Source organism: Pseudophryne corroboree, chromosome 8, assembly GCF_028390025.1.
Source record: "Pseudophryne corroboree isolate aPseCor3 chromosome 8, aPseCor3.hap2, whole genome shotgun sequence".
Classification (NCBI taxonomy): domain Eukaryota; kingdom Metazoa; phylum Chordata; class Amphibia; order Anura; family Myobatrachidae; genus Pseudophryne; species Pseudophryne corroboree.
The window spans coordinates 71,022,754-71,041,625 of NC_086451.1; the positions used below are offsets into that span (position 1 = coordinate 71,022,754).

At 51.6% G+C, this 18,872-nt stretch overlaps 1 long non-coding RNA gene across 1 annotated transcript in view; it reads right to left on the reverse strand.

Annotated features, from left to right (window-relative positions):
* LOC134948565 (uncharacterized) overlaps positions 1-18,872 on the reverse strand; it is an 86,759-nt gene that overhangs the window by 66,938 nt on the left and 949 nt on the right. The window lies entirely within an intron of this gene.

Consider the following 18,872-nt stretch of genomic DNA (forward strand, 5'->3'; position numbering starts at 1 on the left):
GGATAGGCTGTGTGCATTGGCGTTTTTATAATGGGTGCAGTGTGTGCGGTGAACACGGGCCCCTGAGTCCAGGGGGGCCCACACCGCACACACTGCACCCATTTCTCCAATACTTACCTTTCTGGAGTCCATCGCTGACCGTGTGTGGGCTCCCTCCTCTCCCGTAGCCGTCGCGCCGCTGCTAGTGTACTGACCACTAGAGACTCTGGCACAGTGCCAGAGTCTACAGCGCATGCACAGGACTCCGAAAAAATGGCGCGGTGGCCATTTTTCGGAGTCCTGCGTATGCGCTGTAGACTCTGGCACTGTGCCAGAGTCTACAGCGCTCAGAGCGCTAGCAGTGGCATGACGGCTATGGGAGAGGAGGGGACCCACACACGGAGTCTGCACACGGGTCCCCTCCTCTAGAGACGCCCCTGGCTGTGTGTGTGTGTGTGTGTGTGGTGGGTGTACAGTGTGTGTGTGTGTGGTGGGTGTACAGTGTGTGTGGGGGGTGTACAGTTAGGCTGCAGGAGGGGACGTTTAGGGTTAGGTTGTGGGGTGTGAATGTGCTATATTGTGATAGCTCTATAGAATGTGCTATTCTGTGATAGCATTATAGAATGTACTAAACTATGATAGTGCATTATAATATGGGGATCCGGTCTCTAGGTCGACAATGTTTAGGTCGACCACTATTGGTCGACAGTAAGTAGGTTGACATGGTTTCTAGGTTGACAGGGATTCTAGGTCGACATGCACTAGGTCGACATAACAACAGGTTGACATGAGTTTTTACTTTTTCCATTTTTTTTTACTTTTTCATACTTTACAATCCACATGGACTACAACTGGGAATGGTAACCTGTAACCTGTGCCGAGCACAGCGGCAGCCATGCGAGGGGACACGGTGCACTAGTTGGGGTTCCCAGTCACTCTACGAAGAAAACGACACCATTTTAAAAAACAACAACCTCATGTCGACCTTTTTTCACGTCGACCTAGAGTCCCTGTCGACCTATAACCCATGTCGACCTACTTACTGTCGACCAATAGTGGTCGACCTAGACACTGTCGACCTAAGTCTAGTCTATCTAACATACCACACCCATAATATGAGCCATGCTGTCAATTGGCATCATACCACATTATTTTCATCCAGGTCGGCAGAGAGGTGTACGTTTAATTTACCGGCTGTCGGGATCCTGGCATTCAGGATACCGACGCCGGAATCCCGACAGCTGGCAATGCCGGCATCCAGAATACTAGAGCAACAGGGCTATTCCCACTCGCCCAAGACACCCATAAAGTGGAAATAGAACCTGTGGCAAGCGCAGTGAGCCACCGTGCCCGCAGCGTGGCGAGTATAGCAAGCCCACAAGTGGAACTCTTTGCGCTCGCCCCACGACTGTCAGTATAATGACTGCTGGTCATTATATGTCAGTATAATGGCCGCTGGTAAATCATACTGAACCCGGCTGAGGGAGCAGGGGAATGCCAGATATAGGAAGTCTGTCAAAAGTCAAAACTGACTGAAAGTGATGATCCTACACTGTAGTAGAAATGTTTGCGACTCTTACGTGATATTTTCACTGAATTCACCATGTTGCACCGTTAATGTAGGTGCAGACTGATTTTCTGGGGGCTGTTCCATAAATTGTTATGTTGTACTTGCCAAAGATTAAAAGGATGTCATTCATGAATCAATCTCTGCAAACCACTATAGTTATTACGTAAGGTAAAAATTAGACTATGGCCCTCATTCCGAGTTGATCGCTCGCTAGCTACTTTTAGCAGCCGTGCAAACGCATTGTCGCCGCCCACGGGGGAGTGTATTTTCGCTTTGCAAGTGTGCGATCGCATATGCAGCCGGGTGTCACAAACACATTTTGTGCAAAACAAGACCAGCCCTGTAGTTACTTATCCTGTGCGATGAGTCTAGCGACGGAGATCCCGGAATTGACGTCAGATACCCGACCTGCAAACACCTGGACACGCCTGCGTTTGCCCAACCACTCCCAGAAAATGGTCAGTTGACCCTCATAAACGCCCTCTTCCTGTCAATCTCCTTGCGATCGGCTGTGTGAATGGATTTGTCGCTAGAAGCATTGCACAGCAACGATGCTCTTTGTACCTGTACGACGCGCGTGCACATTGCGGTGCATACGCATGTGCAGTTTTGCTGGTTTTTTACCTGATCGCTGCGCTGCGAAAATCGGCAGCGAGCGATCAACTCGGAATGACTCCCTATATTGTAACTGTGAGCTGGGTGTGTTTGATAGTTAAAACACCCCAATTTTGAAAAGGAAAGGAAATATTCAGCTGAACTGAATTTTAGCCGCGTTCATTTCTATACGAATTATCGCTGCTATTTTCTCTCAGTTTTATGACAAATTTAGGAAAAAATAAGATTTTAAACCTACCGGTAAATCTTTTTCTCGTAGTCCGTAGAGGATGCTGGGACTCCGTAAGGACCATGGGGATAGACGGGCTCCGCAGGAGACATGGGCACTTTAAGAAAGACTTTGACTCTGGGTGTGCACTGGCTCCTCCCTCTATGCCCCTCCTCCAGACCTCAGTTAGAGAAACTGTGCCCAGAGGAGACGGACAGTACGAGGAAAGGATTTTTGTAATCCAAGGGCAAGATTCATACCAGCCACACCAATCACACCGTATAACTTGTGATATACTACCCAGTTAACAGTATGAAAAACAACATAGCATCATTCCAAGACCGATGAAAACTAAAACATAACCCTTATGTAAGCAATAACTGTATACAAGTCTTGCAGAAGTAGTCCGCACTTGGGACGGGCGCCTAGCATCCTCTACGGACTACGAGAAAAAGATTTACCGGTAGGTCTAAAATCTTATTTTCTCTAACGTCCTAGAGGATGCTGGGACTCCGTAAGGACCATGGGGATTATACCAAAGCTCCCAAACGGACGGGAGGGTGCGGATGACTCTGCAGCACCGATTGAGCAAACAGGAGGTCCTCCTCAGCCAGGGTATCAAACTTATAAAACTTTGCAAAGGTGTTTGACCCCGACCAAGAAGCAGCTCGGCACAGCTGTAGTGCCGAGACCCCTCGGGCAGCCGCCCAAGACGAGCCCACCTTCCTAGTGGAATGGGCCTTAACCGATTTTGGTAACGGCAATCCTGCCGTAGAAAGCGCTTGCTGGATCGTGTTACAGATCCAGCGAGCAATAGTCTGCTTTGAAGCAGGGCCGCCAACCTTGTTGGCTGCATACAGGACAAACAGTGCTTCTGTTTTTCTGATCCTAGCCTTTCTGGCCACGTAAATTTTCAAAGCCCTGACCACATCAAGGGACTCGGAATCCTCCAAGTCACGAGTAGCCACAGGCACGACAATAGGTTGGTTCATATGAAAGGATGAGACCACCTTAGGTAGGAATTGAGGACGGGTCCGCAACTCCGCTCTATCCATATGGAAAACCAGATAGGGGCTTTTATGTGATAAAGCTGCCAATTCCGAAACTCGCCTAGCCGAAGCCAAGGCTAACAACATGACCACCTTCCAAGTGAGATATTTCAACTCCACTGTTTTAAGTGGTTCAAACCAATGTGACTTAAGGAAACTTAACACCACGTTAAGGTCCCAAGGCGCCACCGGAGGTACAAAAGGAGGCTGAATATGCAGTACTCCCTACACAAAAGTCTGTACTTCAGGTAAAGAGGCCAATTCCCTTGAAAGAAAACGGATAAGGCCGAAATCTGAACTTTAATGGAGCCTAATTTTAGGCCCAAATTCACTCCAGTTTGTAGGAAGTGAAGAAAACAGCCTAGATGGAATTCTTGCGTAGGAGCATTCCTGGCCTCACACCAAGAAACATATTTTCGCCATATTCGGTGATAATGTTTAGATGTCACATCCTTCCTAGCCTTTATTAGCGTAGGAATGACCTCATCCGGAATACCCTTTTCCGCTAGGATCCGGCGTTCAACCGCCATGCCGTCAAACGCAGCCGCGGTAAGTCTTGGAACAGACAGGGACCTTGTTGTAACAGGTCCGGATATTCTGTGAGCATTTCTTGCAGATCCGGATACCAGGTCCTTCGTGGCCAATCCGGAACAATGAGAATTGTTCTCACTCCTCTTTTCCTTATTATCCTCAACACCTTGGGTATGAGAGGAAGAGGAGGAAACACATATACCGACTGGAACACCCATGGTGTCACTAGGGCATCCACAGCTACCGCCTGAGGGTCTCTTGACCTGGCGCAATACCTTTGCAGCTTTTTGTTGAGACGGGATGCCATCATGTCTATTTGGGGCAGTCCCCACCGACTTGCAATCTGCGCGAACACTTCCTGATGAAGTCCCCACTCTCCCGGATGCAGATCGTGTATGCTGAGGAAGTCTGCTTCCCAGTTGTCCACTCCCGGAATGAACACTGCTGACAGAGCGCTTACATGATTCTCCGCCCAGCGAAGAATTCTGGTGGCTTCCGCCATCGCCACTCTGCTCCTTGTGCCGCCTTGGCGGTTTACATGAGCTACTGCGGTGATGTTGTCTGACTGGATCAGAACTGGTCGATTGCGAAGTAAGATCTCCGCTTGACGTAGGGCGTTGTATATTGCCCTTAGTTCCAGGATGTTGATGTGAAGACAAGTCTCTTGACTTGACCAAAGGCCTTGGAAATTTCTTCCCTGTGTGACTGCTCCCCAACCTCGGAGGCTCGCGTCCGTGGTCACCAGGATCCAGTCCTGAATGCCGAACCTGCGGCCTTCTAGAAGGTGAGCACTTTTCAGCCACCACAGGAGAGATACTCTGGCCCTGGGGGACAGGGTGATCCGCTGATGCAGTTGTAGATGTGACCCGGATCATTTGTCCAATAAGTCCCATTGGAAGGTCCTTGCATGGAATGTGCCGTATGGAATGGCTTCGTATGTTGCCACCATCTTTCCCAGAACTTGAGTGCAATGATGTACTGACACTTGTTTTGGTTTCAACAGGTTCATGACTAGAGTCATGAGGTCCTGCGCTTTTTCCGTCGGAAGAAAAACCCTCTTCTGGTCTGTGTCCAAAATCATGCCCAAGAAGGGCAGACGAGTTGTAGGATTCAGCTGCGACTTTGGAATATTGAGAATCCAGCCGTGTCGCTGTAACACATTCAGTGAAAGTGATACGCTGTTCAGCAACTTCTCCCGTGATCTCGCTTTTATGAGGAGATCGTCCAAGTACAGGATAATTGTGACACTCTGCTTGCGCAGGAACACCATCATTTCCGCCATTACCTTGGTGAAAATTCTCCAGGCCGTGGAAAGCCCAAACGGCAACGTCTGAAATTGGTAATGACAATCCTGTACCGCAAATCTCAGGTACGCCTGATGAGGAGGATATATGGGAACATGCAGGTATGCATCCTTTATGTCCAGAGATACCATAAAATCTCCCCCTTCTAGGCTGGCGATGACCGCTCTGAGCGATTCCATCTTGAACTTGAACCGTTTTAAGTAAAGGTTCAGGGATTTTAAATTCAAAATGGGTCTGACCGAACAGTCCGGTTTTGGGACCACAAACAGAGTTGAGTAGTACCCCTGCCCTCTTTGAAGCAGGGGAACCTCTACCCCCACTTGTTGAAGACACAATTTGTGAATCGCATGGAACACTATCTCCCTTTCCAGGGGGTTATTCGGTAGGGCCGATTTGAAAAACCGGCGAGGAGGCACCTCTTCGAATTCCAGCTTGTAACCCTGGGAAACAATTTCTATTGCCCAGGGATCCACCTGTGAGTGGACCCAGATGTGGCTGAACAGTCGAAGACGTGCCCCCACTGGAGCGGACTCCCTCACGGGAGCCCCAGCGTCATGCGGTGGATTTTGCAGAGGCCGGGGAGGACTTCTGTTCCTTGGAACAAGCTGTGTTGTGCAGCTTTTTCCCTCTGCCCTTACCTCTGGCAAGAAAGGACGATCCACGTACTCTCTTGCTTTTATTGGAACGAAAGGACTGCATCTGATAATGAAGCGCTTTCTTAGATTGTGAGGGAATATATGGCAAAAAATTTGATTTACCTGCCATAGCCGTGGAGACGAGGTCCGAGAGGCCCTCTCCAAACAATTCCTCACCCTTGTAAGGCAACAACTCCATATGTCTCTTGGAGTCTGCATCACCTGTCCACTGTCGGGTCCATAAGACACGCCTAGCAGAAATAGACATAGCGTTTATCCTGGAACCCAGTAAACTAATGTCTCTTTGAGCATCCCTCATATATAAGACAGCATCTTTTATATGCCCTAGGGTCATTAAAATGGTATCCTTATCAAGGGTCTATATCCGCTGATAAGGAATCTGTCCATGCTGCTACAGCACTACAAACCCAGGCCGACGCAATAGCCGGTCTGAGTAACGTACCAGAATGTGTGTAAATGGACTTCAAGGTAACCTCCTGCTTGCAGTCAGCAGGATCCTTGAGGGTAGCCGTATCTTGGGATGGAAGCGCAATCTTTTTTGATAAGCACGTCAAAGCTTTGTCTACCCTAGGGGAGGATTCCCACCGTATCCTGTCCGTTGGCGGGAAAGGATACGCCATAAGAATCCTTTTGGGAATCTGCAGTTTTTTGTCTGGAGTTTCCCACGCTTTTTCGCATAATTCGTTCAGCGTATGTGAGGAGGGAAAGGAGACCTTAGGTTTCTTTTCCTTATACATGTGTACCCTCGTGTCAGGGACAGGGGGTTCCTCAGTGATATGCAAAACATCTTTTATTGCGATAATCATATATCGAATACATTTAGCCAACTTTGGCTGTAATTTTGTATCATCGTAGTCGACACTGGAGTCTGAATCCGTGTCGGTATCTGTGTCAACTATTTGGGATAGTGGGCGCTTCTGAGACCCCGAAGGTCCAGGCGACATTGGGACAGACTCCCTGACTGTACCCCAGCTTCAGCTTTGTCTAGTCTTTTGTGCAATAAATTAACATTTAGCACTTAAAACATTCCAAATATCCATCCAGTCAGGTGTCGGCACTGCCGACGGAGACCTAACATTCATACACTCCCCCTCCTCCTTAGGTGAGCCTTCACCCTCAGACATGTCGACACACACGTACCGACACACCACACATACACAGGGAAGCTCTTTTCTGAAGACAGGTTCCCCACCAGGCCCTTTGGAGAGACAGAGAGAGAGTATGCCAGCACACACCCCAGCGCTATATGACCCAGGAAAAAAACACAGTATGTTTACCCAGTAGCGCTGTTGTTGTATATATGCGCCAATTATGTGCCTCCCCCTCTACTTTAAAACCCTTCTTTCACCGTGTGTCAAGCAGGGGAGAGTCCGGGGAGCTTCCTCTCAGCGGTGCTGTGGAGAAAAATGGTGCTGGTGAGTGCTGAGGGAGAAGCCCCGCCCCCTCGGCAACGGGCTTCTGTCCCGCTCAAATTTTCAAATAACATGGCGGGGGCTCTTTATATACATGTACAGTGCCCAGCTGTACATGTATATATGTGTATTTGCCATGAGAGGTTTATATTGCTGCCCAGGGCGCCCCCCCTGCGCCCTCACCCTTACAGTGACCGAGGTGTGTGAGGTGAAGGGGAGCAATGGCGCACAGCTGCAGTGCTGTGCGTTACCTCAGTGAAGATCAAAGTGTCTTCTGCCGCCTCAGATGGTCTTTTCCTCACATACTCACCCGGCTTCTTTCTTCCGGCTCTGCGAGGAGGACGGCGGCGCGGCTCTGGGACGGACGGCGAGGGTGAGACCTGCGTACCGATCCCTCTGGAGCTAATGGTGTCCAGTAGCCTAAGAAACAGAGCCCTGAAACTCAGAGAAGTGGGTCTGTTTCTCTCTCCTCAGTCCCTCGATGCAGGGAGTCTGTTGCCAGCAGAGCTCCCTGAAAATAAAAAACCTAACAAAAATGCTTTCTTACAGGAAACTCAGGAGAGCTCCTGAAATGCACCCAGTCTCCACTGGGCACAGTATCAAACTGAGGTCTGGAGGAGAGGCATAGAGGGAGGAGCCAGTGCACACCCAGAGTCAAAGTCTTTCTTAAAGTGCCCATGTCTCCTGCGGAGCCCGTCTATCCCCATGGTCCTTACGGAGTCCCGGCATCCTCTAGGACGTTAGAGAAATCATTATTTTAAGGTAAAAATGTTTGGACTTAGGCCCTCATTCAGCATGGATCACTAAATTGCAAAAATGCAAATCGTCCGATTAGCGTCAGACTGCGCATGTGTCTTACGAACACATTTTGCATGTGCAAAGGCCGAATTGTGATTGACGTGCATTCACAGGCTCAGTGAGAGGCAATCACAAATTGATTAACATGAAGTGACCATTTGTGGGAGGAAATATGGCATTTGTGGGGAGTGGTTGGGAAAACGCAGGAGTGTCATGGCCGGTTTTTGGGATGTATATCTGACGTCAGCTGCGATCTCTTGCGATTAAAAACATTGCGCCGGTGCAACTGCATTCGCATTATTCTGCGTAGGCATGGGTCAACCGCAAATGTTGATGGTTTCTGCGTATCGATCGCAATTCTGCGAATGCTTACCCAGAGCTGCGATTGCACTGGTGGGCGTCGTTTACCATTTCTGGGCGGTTCTTCAGTTGCAATTTTTAGTAGTGGCGGTTAGGAGACAATCGCAATTTCAGTTTCAATAACGATCCATGCTGTATGAGGGCCTTGGTTCAGAAACCCGCCGCCACCACCACTAATGATTAATAAGGCAACTGAAAATGTAAGATTAGCTTAATTGGGCCAATAATGATGTCATTATTGAGGTACAATTCTGTAACGTGGATTTTGGTCAGTGGAAAAGAAAACTAGACTCTCTTCTCGACTAGGGTCATGGAGCTGAGACCCTGGAATTTGCCGGGTTGATAGACCCAGGAATTTCCACAGTCGCAGTGGAAAATAGGTATATCTACCCAATATTTATATGTAGTGTTTTGGGGTTCAGGCTGATTTCAACATTTATTTTTAAATTTCCAGTGGGTTTTTGGCAGAAAAAAATTATTGCGAACAATTTTTTCCAAATGGATAGCGCGACATTTGGGAGCATGCATAACCATGGTAATTGAAAAATGGGCGCGATGGCCACATTCATTTTTGCAGCAAAATCCTTGCGCTTAATTGTATATGCCCTGTACAGTGCTTCTAGAGCTGGATGCTCTCTCCCGGAGGGCAGCCCCCTCTAGTGCCTGACTCTAACCCTCCCGGTGCCTAACCCTAACCCTGATACTTATCTTTTTTGATCCGGCATTGGTCTCCCCCATATATTATGTGTATGTGTGTATGTATATATGTATATATATATATATATACAGGCTGTTCGGAAAGTCACTGTGCACTTTTCATAAAGCAGTGAAAACAGTAGAGAAGTGAAGCAGTGGAGAAGTTGCCCATGCATTGAGGTAACATTTTCAATTTGCATATTATAAAATTATACGGAGCAGCTGATTGGTTACCATGGCCAACTTCTCTACTACTTCACTTCTCCACTGTTTTCAATGCTTTATGAAAAGACCCCATATTTTGTTTGGAAAGTCACCGTGCACTTATGTACAGTATATAAAGGTGTTTAGAAACAAAATAAAAAGGATCCAAGCCTGTCTTGATGCTAACAGTGGTCATTTTCAATATTGAAACGTGTGTTAATAAATATACATAAGTGCACAGTGACTTTCCGAACATCCTATATATATATATATATATATATATATATATATATATATATATATATATATATATTACTTTTTTGCACCAGTACCTGAGTGCTGCTGTATTTTGTTCCGCGCGTTCTTTTAAGCGCAGCTGTAAAATACATTAGCGGAGTGCCAGACTATCCTCCTTCAATTTATATATATATATATATATATATCTCCTATATAATAGCCCAGATCTGTGACTTTGTGCCTCATTTGCTAACACTGGGCGGAGTTAGTCAAATGAGTCACAGATCTGGGCAAATCTATAGGAGACTAGGAGCAGAACCAGATGGTATGGGCATGGCACAGGTGGGGGTGAATACCTCCCAGCTTTCTTCAGGCAGGAGGGACACACGCGTGGCAAAAAGGGGGCGCGGCCAACGAAAAGGGGGTGTGGCTTCAAAGAGGACCCGCGATCGCGAGCCACGGCCCGTTTTCGTCAATGAGGGGGCATGAACAGCGCTCTTTGAGTTGCTGGCATGCCCCCAGGGGCGGATTATGAGTCCGGGGGGCCCAGGGCACTTGAGACAGGGGGGCCCTATCTCATTGCTGTGCCTGCTGTGGGTTTGGGGGCGTGGCCTAATCGTGGGATGCTTGGCCACGCCCCCTTATGCAAACTCCGGGAATTGGGTTTTTTTTTCCAGTGGGATTTTGGCCCCTCAGCATGGGTGTGTGTGAGGGGGTATGCCGTACAGACAGACGGGCACCGGCTCGCTGTGTGCTTGACCCCCCACATCAGCAAAGTCTCTCTGGCGTGGAGGACCGTCACTTTCTGGCACACTCCACGCTTCTTAGCTGCAGTTTTGTGGGGCACCTGCCGCTGTGCAGGTTCCGTACTGCCTCTGTTATCTCCAGCCCCAGCAACCCCACCACTGCCGCCCGTAGTGAGGTGCGCCCAGCTCCTTCACACACTTTAGCTGGCGGGCAGCGCTGCAGAAGTCCGCGCTGCTTGCAGGCTCCGACCCCCTCCTCCCTCCAGCCGCAGCGTCTCCTGGGGGCTAACCAGTCACTCCCAGTCTCCCCTTACCACAGTGCCCAGCAGCCGCGCGAGGTCCGCGGTGTGTGACTAAGAAATGGGGGGGGGGGGGGGGGGGGGGGGGGGGATGCGGACGGGCAAAGGAAGCAGGACTCCAGCCTGAGAGAGTCAGCCCTGCCAAGTCTCCACCAGCAGCAGATCCCAACAGGTTGGAGTGGAACAGCAGCAGCCAGCAGTAGTGACTCCGGTAAGACACATCTGTCTGTCACCACTGTTTTGTCCCTTATACCAATCTCTCCCGTGCCCTGTGTTATGTCATGTCTCTGTCACCCCTGGCCTTGCCCTGTCACCCCTGGCCTTGCCCTGTCACCCTTATCCTGGCCCTGTCACCCTTATCCTGGCCCTTTCACCCTTATCCTGGTCCTGTTACCCCTATCCTGGCCCTGTCACCCCTGTGCTTGCCTTGTCAACCCTATCCTAGCCCTGTCACCCCTGTCCTGGTCCTGCCGCCCCTACCCTGGCCCTGTCAACCCTATCCTGTCCTGGCCCCGTCACCACTGTCCTGGCCCTGTTACTGCATACCCTCCAACTACCTTTTTGTCAGGTACAGTACCCACAGCGCCTCCAGACCCCTCCCCAATGCACCACACCTCCGCACCTTCCCCTCCACCGCATGCGGCACTCCACCCCTCCCCCACACGCAGTGCCTCCAGACCCCCTCCACCACCCTTGGCTCCCACTCCCCCGCCCCTCCACCACCCACAGCTCCTCCAGACCCCCTCCACCATCCACCCCCCATATGTCTCCCCCCACACCTGCCCCCCCTCCACCCGAATCTGCAGACACCCTCCTCCATCCGCGGTCCCCCCCTCCCCCACCCGCGGCACCCCCGCACCTGCCCCTCCACCACCTGCAGCGCCTCCGGACCCCCTTCCCCATCCGCGGCACCACCCGCACCTGCCCATCCCCCACCCGCGGCACCTCCGGACCCCCTACCCCACCCCCGGCACCCCCGCCCCTTCCCATCCCACAGCACCTCCGGCACCCTTCACCCATCCGCAACATCCCACACCTGCCCCTCCCCCACCCGTGGCACCCCTGCCCCTCCCCCACCTGCAGTGCCTCCGGACCCCTCCCCCATCTGCAGCCCCCACTCCTCTGCACCTCCCCCACCCGCAGCACCTCTCGACCCTTCCCCATCCGCCCCTTCCCCATAAGACACGCCTAGTAGAACTAGACATAGCGTTTATCCTGGAACCCAGTAAACTAATGTCTCTTTGAGCATCCCTCATATATAAGACAGCATCTTTTATATGCCCTAGGGTCATTAAAATGGTATCCTTATCAAGGGTCTATATCCGCTGATAAGGAATCTGTCCATGCTGCTACAGCACTACAAACCCAGGCCGACGCAATAGCCGGTCTGAGTAACGTACCAGAATGTGTGTAAATGGACTTCAAGGTAACCTCCTGCTTGCGGTCAGCAGGGTCCTTGAGGGTAGCCGTATCTTGGGATGGAAGCGCAATTTTTTTTGATAAGCACGTCAAAGCTTTGTCTACCCTAGGGGAGGATTCCCACCGTATCCTGTCCGTTGGCCGGAAAGGATACGCCATAAGAATCCTTTTGGGAATCTGCAGTTTTTTGTCTGGAGTTTCCCACGCTTTTTCGCATAATTCGTTCAGCGTATGTGAGGAGGGAAAGGAGACCTTAGGTTTCTTTTCCTTATACATGTGTACCCTCGTGTCAGGGACAGGGGGTTCCTCAGTGATATGCAAAACATCTTTTATTGCGATAATCATATATCGAATACATTTAGCCACCTTTGGCTGTAATTTTGCATCATCGTAGTCGACACTGGAGTCTGAATCCGTGTCGGTATCTGTGTCAACTATTTGGGATAGTGGGCGCTTCTGAGACCCCGAATGTCCAGGCGACATTGGCACAGACATGGGTTGACTCCTTGACTGTACCCCAGCTTCAGCTTTGTCTAGTCTTTTGTGCAATAAATTAACATTAGCACTTAAAACATTCCAAATATCCATCCAGTCAGGTGTCGGCACTGCCGACGGAGACCTAACATTCATACACTCCCCCTCCTCCTTAGGTGAGCCTTCAACCTCAGACATGTCGACACACACGTACCGACACACCACACATACACAGGGAAGCTCTTTTCTGAAGACAGGTTCCCCACCAGGCCCTTTGGAGAGACAGAGAGAGAGTATGCCAGCACACACCCCAGCGCTATATGACCCAGGTAAAAACACAGTATGTTTACCCAGTAGCGCTGTTGTTTTATATATGCGCCAATTATGTGGCCCCCCCCCCCTCTACTTTAAAACCCTCCTTTCACCGTGTGTCAAGCAGGGGAGAGTCCGGGGAGCTTCCTCTCAGCGGTGCTGTGGAGAAAAATGGCGCAGGTGAGTGCTGAGGGAGAAGCCCCGCCCCCTCGGCGGCGGGCTTCTGTCCCGCTCAAAGTTTCCAATAACATGGCGGGGGCTCTTTATATACATGTACAGTGCCCAGCTGTACATGTATATATGTGTATTTGCCATAAGAGAGGTTTATATTGCTGCCCAGGGCGCCCCCCCCTGCGCCCTCACCCTTACAGTGACCGAGGTGTGTGAGGTGAAGGGGAGCAATGGCGCACAGCTGCAGTGCTGTGCGTTACCTCAGTGAAGATCAAAGTGTCTTCTGCCGCCTCAGATGGTCTTTTCCTCACATACTCACCCGGCTTCTTTCTTCCGGCTCTGCGAGGAGGACGGCGGCGCGGCTCTGGGACGGACGGCGAGGGTGAGACCTGCGTACCGATCCCTCTGGAGCTAATGGTGTCCAGTAGCCTAAGAAACAGAGCCCTGAAACTCAGAGAAGTGGGTCTGTTTCTCTCTCCTCAGTCCCTCGATGCAGGGAGTCTGTTGCCAGCAGAGCTCCCTGAAAAAAAAAACCTAACAAAAATGCTTTCTTACAGGAAACTCAGGAGAGCTCCTGAAATGCACCCAGTCTCCACTGGGCACAGTATCAAACTGAGGTCTGGAGGAGGGGCATAGAGGGAGGAGCCAGTGCACACCCAGAGTCAAAGTCTTTCTTAAAGTGCCCATGTCTCCTGCGGAGCCCGTCTATCCCCATGGTCCTTACGGAGTCCCGGCATCCTCTAGGACGTTAGAGAAATCATTATTTTAAGGTAAAAATGTTTGGACTTAGGCCCTCATTCAGCATGGATCACTAAATTGCAAAAATGCAAATCGTCCGATTAGCGTCAGACTGCGCATGTGTCTTACGAACACATTTTGCATGTGCAAAGGCCGAATTGTGATTGACGTGCATTCACAGGCTCAGTGAGAGGCAATCACAAATTGATTAACATGAAGTGACCATTTGTGGGAGGAAATATAGCATTTGTGGGGAGTGGTTGGGAAAACGCAGGAGTGTCATGGCTGGTTTTTGGGATGTATATCTGACGTCAGCTGCGATCTCTTGCGATTAAAAACATTGAGCCGGTGCAACTGCATTCGCATTATTCTGCGTAGGCATGGGTCAACCGCAAATGTTGATGGTTTCTGCGTATCGATCGCAATTCTGCGAATGCTTACCCAGAGCTGCGATTGCACTGGTGGGCGTCGTTTACCATTTCTGGGCGGTTCTTCACTTGCAATTTTTAGTAGTGGCGGTTATGAGACAATCGCAATTTCAGTTTCAATAACGATCCATGCTGTATGAGGGCCTTGGTTCAGAAACCCGCCGCCACCACCACTAATGATTAATAAGGCAACTGAAAATGTAAGATTAGCTTAATTGGGCCAATAATGATGTCATTATTGAGGTACAATTCTGTAACGTGGATTTTGGTCAGTGGAAAAGAAAACTAGACTCTCTTCTCGACTAGGGTCATGGAGCTGAGACCCTGGAATTTGCCGGGTTGATAGACCCAGGAATTTCCACAGTCGCAGTGGAAAATAGGTATATCTACCCAATATTTATATGTAGTGTTTTGGGGTTCAGGCTGATTTCAACATTTATTTTTAAATTTCCAGTGGGTTTTTGGCAGAAAAAAATTATTGCGAACAATTTTTTCCAAATGGATAGCGCGACATTTGGGAGCATGCATAACCATGGTAATTGAAAAATGGGCGCGATGGCCACATTAATTTTTGCAGCAAAATCCTTGCGCTTAATTGTATATGCCCTGTACAGTGCTTCTAGAGCTGGATGCTCTCTCCCGGAGGGCAGCCCCCTCTAGTGCCTGACCCTAACCCTCCCGGTGCCTAACCCTAACCCTGATACTTATCTTTTTTGATCCGGCATTGGTCTCCCCCATATATTATGTGTATGTGTGTATGTATATATGTATCTCCTATATAATAGCCCAGATCTGTGATTTTGTGATTCATTTGCTAACGCTGGGCGGAGTCACAACAGTGGGCGGAGTTAGTCAAATGAGTCACAGATCTGGCCAAATCTATAGGACACTAGGAGCAGCTGCAGAAGCAGATAGTATGGACATTGCACAGGCAGGGATGCATACCTCCCAGCTTTCTTCATAAGCTTTCTTCAGGCAGAAGGAGGGACACACACACACACACACACACACACACACACACACACAGAGCGAAAAGGGGGCGTGGCTTCACGGGAGGGCCCCCGTTTTCGTCAGTGAGGGGGCATGCCCAGCGCTCTGTGAGCTGCTGGCATGCCCCCAGGGGCTGATTATGAGTCCGGGGGGCACAGGGTACTTGAGACAGGGAAGCCCTATCTCATTGCTGTGCCTGCTGTGGGGTTGGGGGCGTGGCCTAATCGCGCCCGCGAGGCCACGCCCCCTCATGCAAATTCCGTGTTTTTTTTTTTTTTTTTTTTATGGAATTTTGGCCCCTCAGCTAGGGCTAAATCCAGAGGAGGTGGTCGCTCCCCCTACACACCCGCACAGGCAGAAGAAAGCAGGGAGACTGCTGCCTCCCTGCAACACCACAGACCTGCCAATACGCAGCAGCGTGTGCTGACTGTAGCACAATGCTGCCGCTGTTGATGGGGGAGCTTCTGAGCTGGGACAGAGCTACTCGAGCCGGGGGGACCCCTAAAACTGTGGAGCCAACGGTACGTACCGCCTGCCCCCCCCCCCTTAATCCGGCTCTGCTGCTGGAACCCCCCCTTAATCCTTACCCCCTGATGCCCCCTCTCCCTCTGTCTCCACTATTCACCGCTGCTCTGCTAAGCAGAACAGCGAGTACAGGAGCTTTCCAACTGCCCCCCCCCCCCCCCCCCCATCACCGCAGGACACTGCGACCCGCGGGTGGGACAGCGGGACAGACCCCCAAAAATGTGACTGTCCGGCGAAAATCGGGACATTTGGGAGGTATGGGGGTGTGTGTGAGGTATGTCATACAGACAGACGGGCACTGGCTCACTGTGTGCTTGACCCCCCACATCGGCATACTCAGCAGGGTCTCTCTGGCGCGGAGGAGCGTCACTTTCTGGCACACTCCACGCTTCTTAGCTGCAGTTTTGTGGGGCACTTTCCGCTGTGCAGGTTCCGTACTGCCTCTGTTATCTCCAGCCCCGGCAACCCCACCGCTAGCTGCAGCGCTGCCACCCGCAGTGAGGTGCGCCCAGCTCCTTCACACACTTTAGCCGGCGGGTAGCACTGCAGAAGTCCGCGCTGCTTGCAGGCTCTGACCCCCTCCTCCCTCCAGCAGCAGCGTCTCCTGGGAGCTAACCAGTCACTCCCAGTCTCACCTTACCACAGTGCCCGGCAGCCGTGAGGTCCGCGCCACGTGCATGCTATGACCCCCTCCTCCCTCCAGCCGCAGCATCTCCTGGGGGCTAACCAGTCACTCCCAGTCTCACCTTACCACAGTGCCCGGCAGCCGTGAGGTCCGCGCCACGTGCATGCTATGACCCCCTCCTCCCTCCAGCCGCAGCATCTCCTGGGGGCTAACCAGTCACTCCCAGTCTCACCTTACCACAGTGCCCGGCAGCTGCGCGAGGTCTGCGGTGTGTGACTGAGAAGGGGGGGAGTGATGCGGAGGGGCAGAGGAAGCAGGACTACAGCCTAAGAGAGTCAGCCATGCCAAGGTTGGAGTGGAACAGCAGCAGCCAGCAGCAGTGACTCCGGTAAGACACATCTGTCTGTCACCACTGTTCTGTCCCTAATACCAATCTCTCCCGTGCCCTGTGTTCTGTCATGTCCCTGTCACCCCTGGCCTTGACCTGCCACCCTTATCCTGGCCCTTTCACCCTTATCCTGGCCCTGTCACCCTTATGCTGGCCCTGCTACTCCTATCCTGGCCCTGTCACCCCTGTGCTTGCCCTGTCAACCCTATACTGGCCCTGTCACCCCTGTCCTGGTCCTGCCGCCCCTACACTGACCCTGTCACCCCTATCCTGTCCCTGTCATTTCTGTCCTGGCCCCGTCACCCCTGTTCTGACCCTGTCACCCCTGTTCTGACCCTGTCACCCCTGTTCTGACCCTGTCACCCCTGTCCTGGCCCAGTCAACCCTGTTCTGACCCTGTCACCCCTGTCCTGGCCCTGTTACTGCATACCCTCCAACTACCTTTTTGGCAGGTACAGTACCCGCAACACCTCCAGACCTCTCCCCAATGCACCACACCTCCGCACCTTCCCCTCCACCACATGCGGCACTCCACCCCTCCCCAACATGCTGTGCCTCCAGACCCCCTACACCACCCGCGGCTCCCACTCCTCCGCCCCTTCACCACCCCCAGCAATCTCCAGGCCCCCTCCACCATTCACCCCCCTTATATGTCTCCCCCACACCTGCCCCCCTCCACCCGCAGCATCTGCAGACACCCTCCTCCATCCGCGGTCCCCCCCTCACCCACCCCTCCCCCACCAATGGCACCCCCGCACCTGCCCCTCCACCACCTGCAGCACCTCCGGACCTCCTTCCCCATCCGACGCAACACCCGTACCTGCCCCTCCCCTACCCATGGCGCCTGCGGACCCCTACCCCACCAGCGGCACTAACGCCCCTTCCCATCCCACAGCACCTCCGGAACCCTTCACCCATCTGCAACATCCCCACACGTGCCCCTCCCCCACCCATGGCACCCCTGCCCCTCCCCCACCTGCAGTGCCTCCGGACCCCTCCCCATCTGCATCCCCCACTCCTCTGCCCCTCCCCCACCACCTCCCAACCCTTCCCCATCCGGGCCCCACCCCCACTTCCGCCCCCCCTCCATCCGCAGCATCTACAGACACCATCCGCAGTACCCCCCGCACCCGCTACATTCTGTACATTGTGGCCTGCAGGTGCTGTTCACGCCGTCGCAAGGGGCTGCGCCTCCTTCACCATCGCACACCCTTTCATTGTGCAATATTTAACCACTAACAAAGGAATGCAGGTTATACTCCATATAACACAAATATTGAACCCCAGATAGGCATGCAAGGGTTAAGGGGGCGTAGCCCCTTGCGACGGCGTGAAGAGCGCCCATAGGGTGCGATGAAGCACCTAGTACAGGCATGTCCAAACTGCGGCCCTCCAGCTGTTGTGAAACTACATATCCCAGCATGCCCTGACACAGTTTTGCTGTCAGAGAATGCTAAAGCTGTGTCACGGCATGCTGGGATGTGTAGTTTCTCAACAGCTGGAGGGCCGCAGTTTGGACATGCCTGACCTAGTATATATATATTGCTGGTTTTGCCTGATCGACTATTACTGCTTTAAAAGTACAGGCTAAGACCAGGTACACATCAGAGCTATGTGTTCCGAGCCGGTATACGAACTGACAGACTGACATATTGTGCCACCCATACACACTTGCATGATGGAGTGGTACAACAGCACAATCTAACGTGCCATGCTGAATTTAGCAGCATGGCATAGTAAACATTATCTTTTGATTGACATGCAGCACGGCCAGCTGGAAGATATCATTAACGACACGCAGGATTGCGCAAACGTTGGTACACACTGAACGATCCAGGCAATTTGTCATTTTAATTAACCAGGAAACAACAAATCCTCCCGTGTCATTCAGGTATGTACCCGACCTAACTCAGCAGATGTCCCGGGCCTCATTCTCCAGCATTACAATGAGTCACACTTACCATACCCTCCAACTGTACCTTTTTGGCAGGTACAGTACCTTTTTTTATGGTCTGTACCAGTTTTTTGATCTCCAAACTCCCATTGAAAGTATGGGAAAAGAGGTGTGGCCACGACCCCTTTACCCATGGCCACGCCCCCCTTTCGAATTTATACCGATTTTTATGTGTAAATTGTTG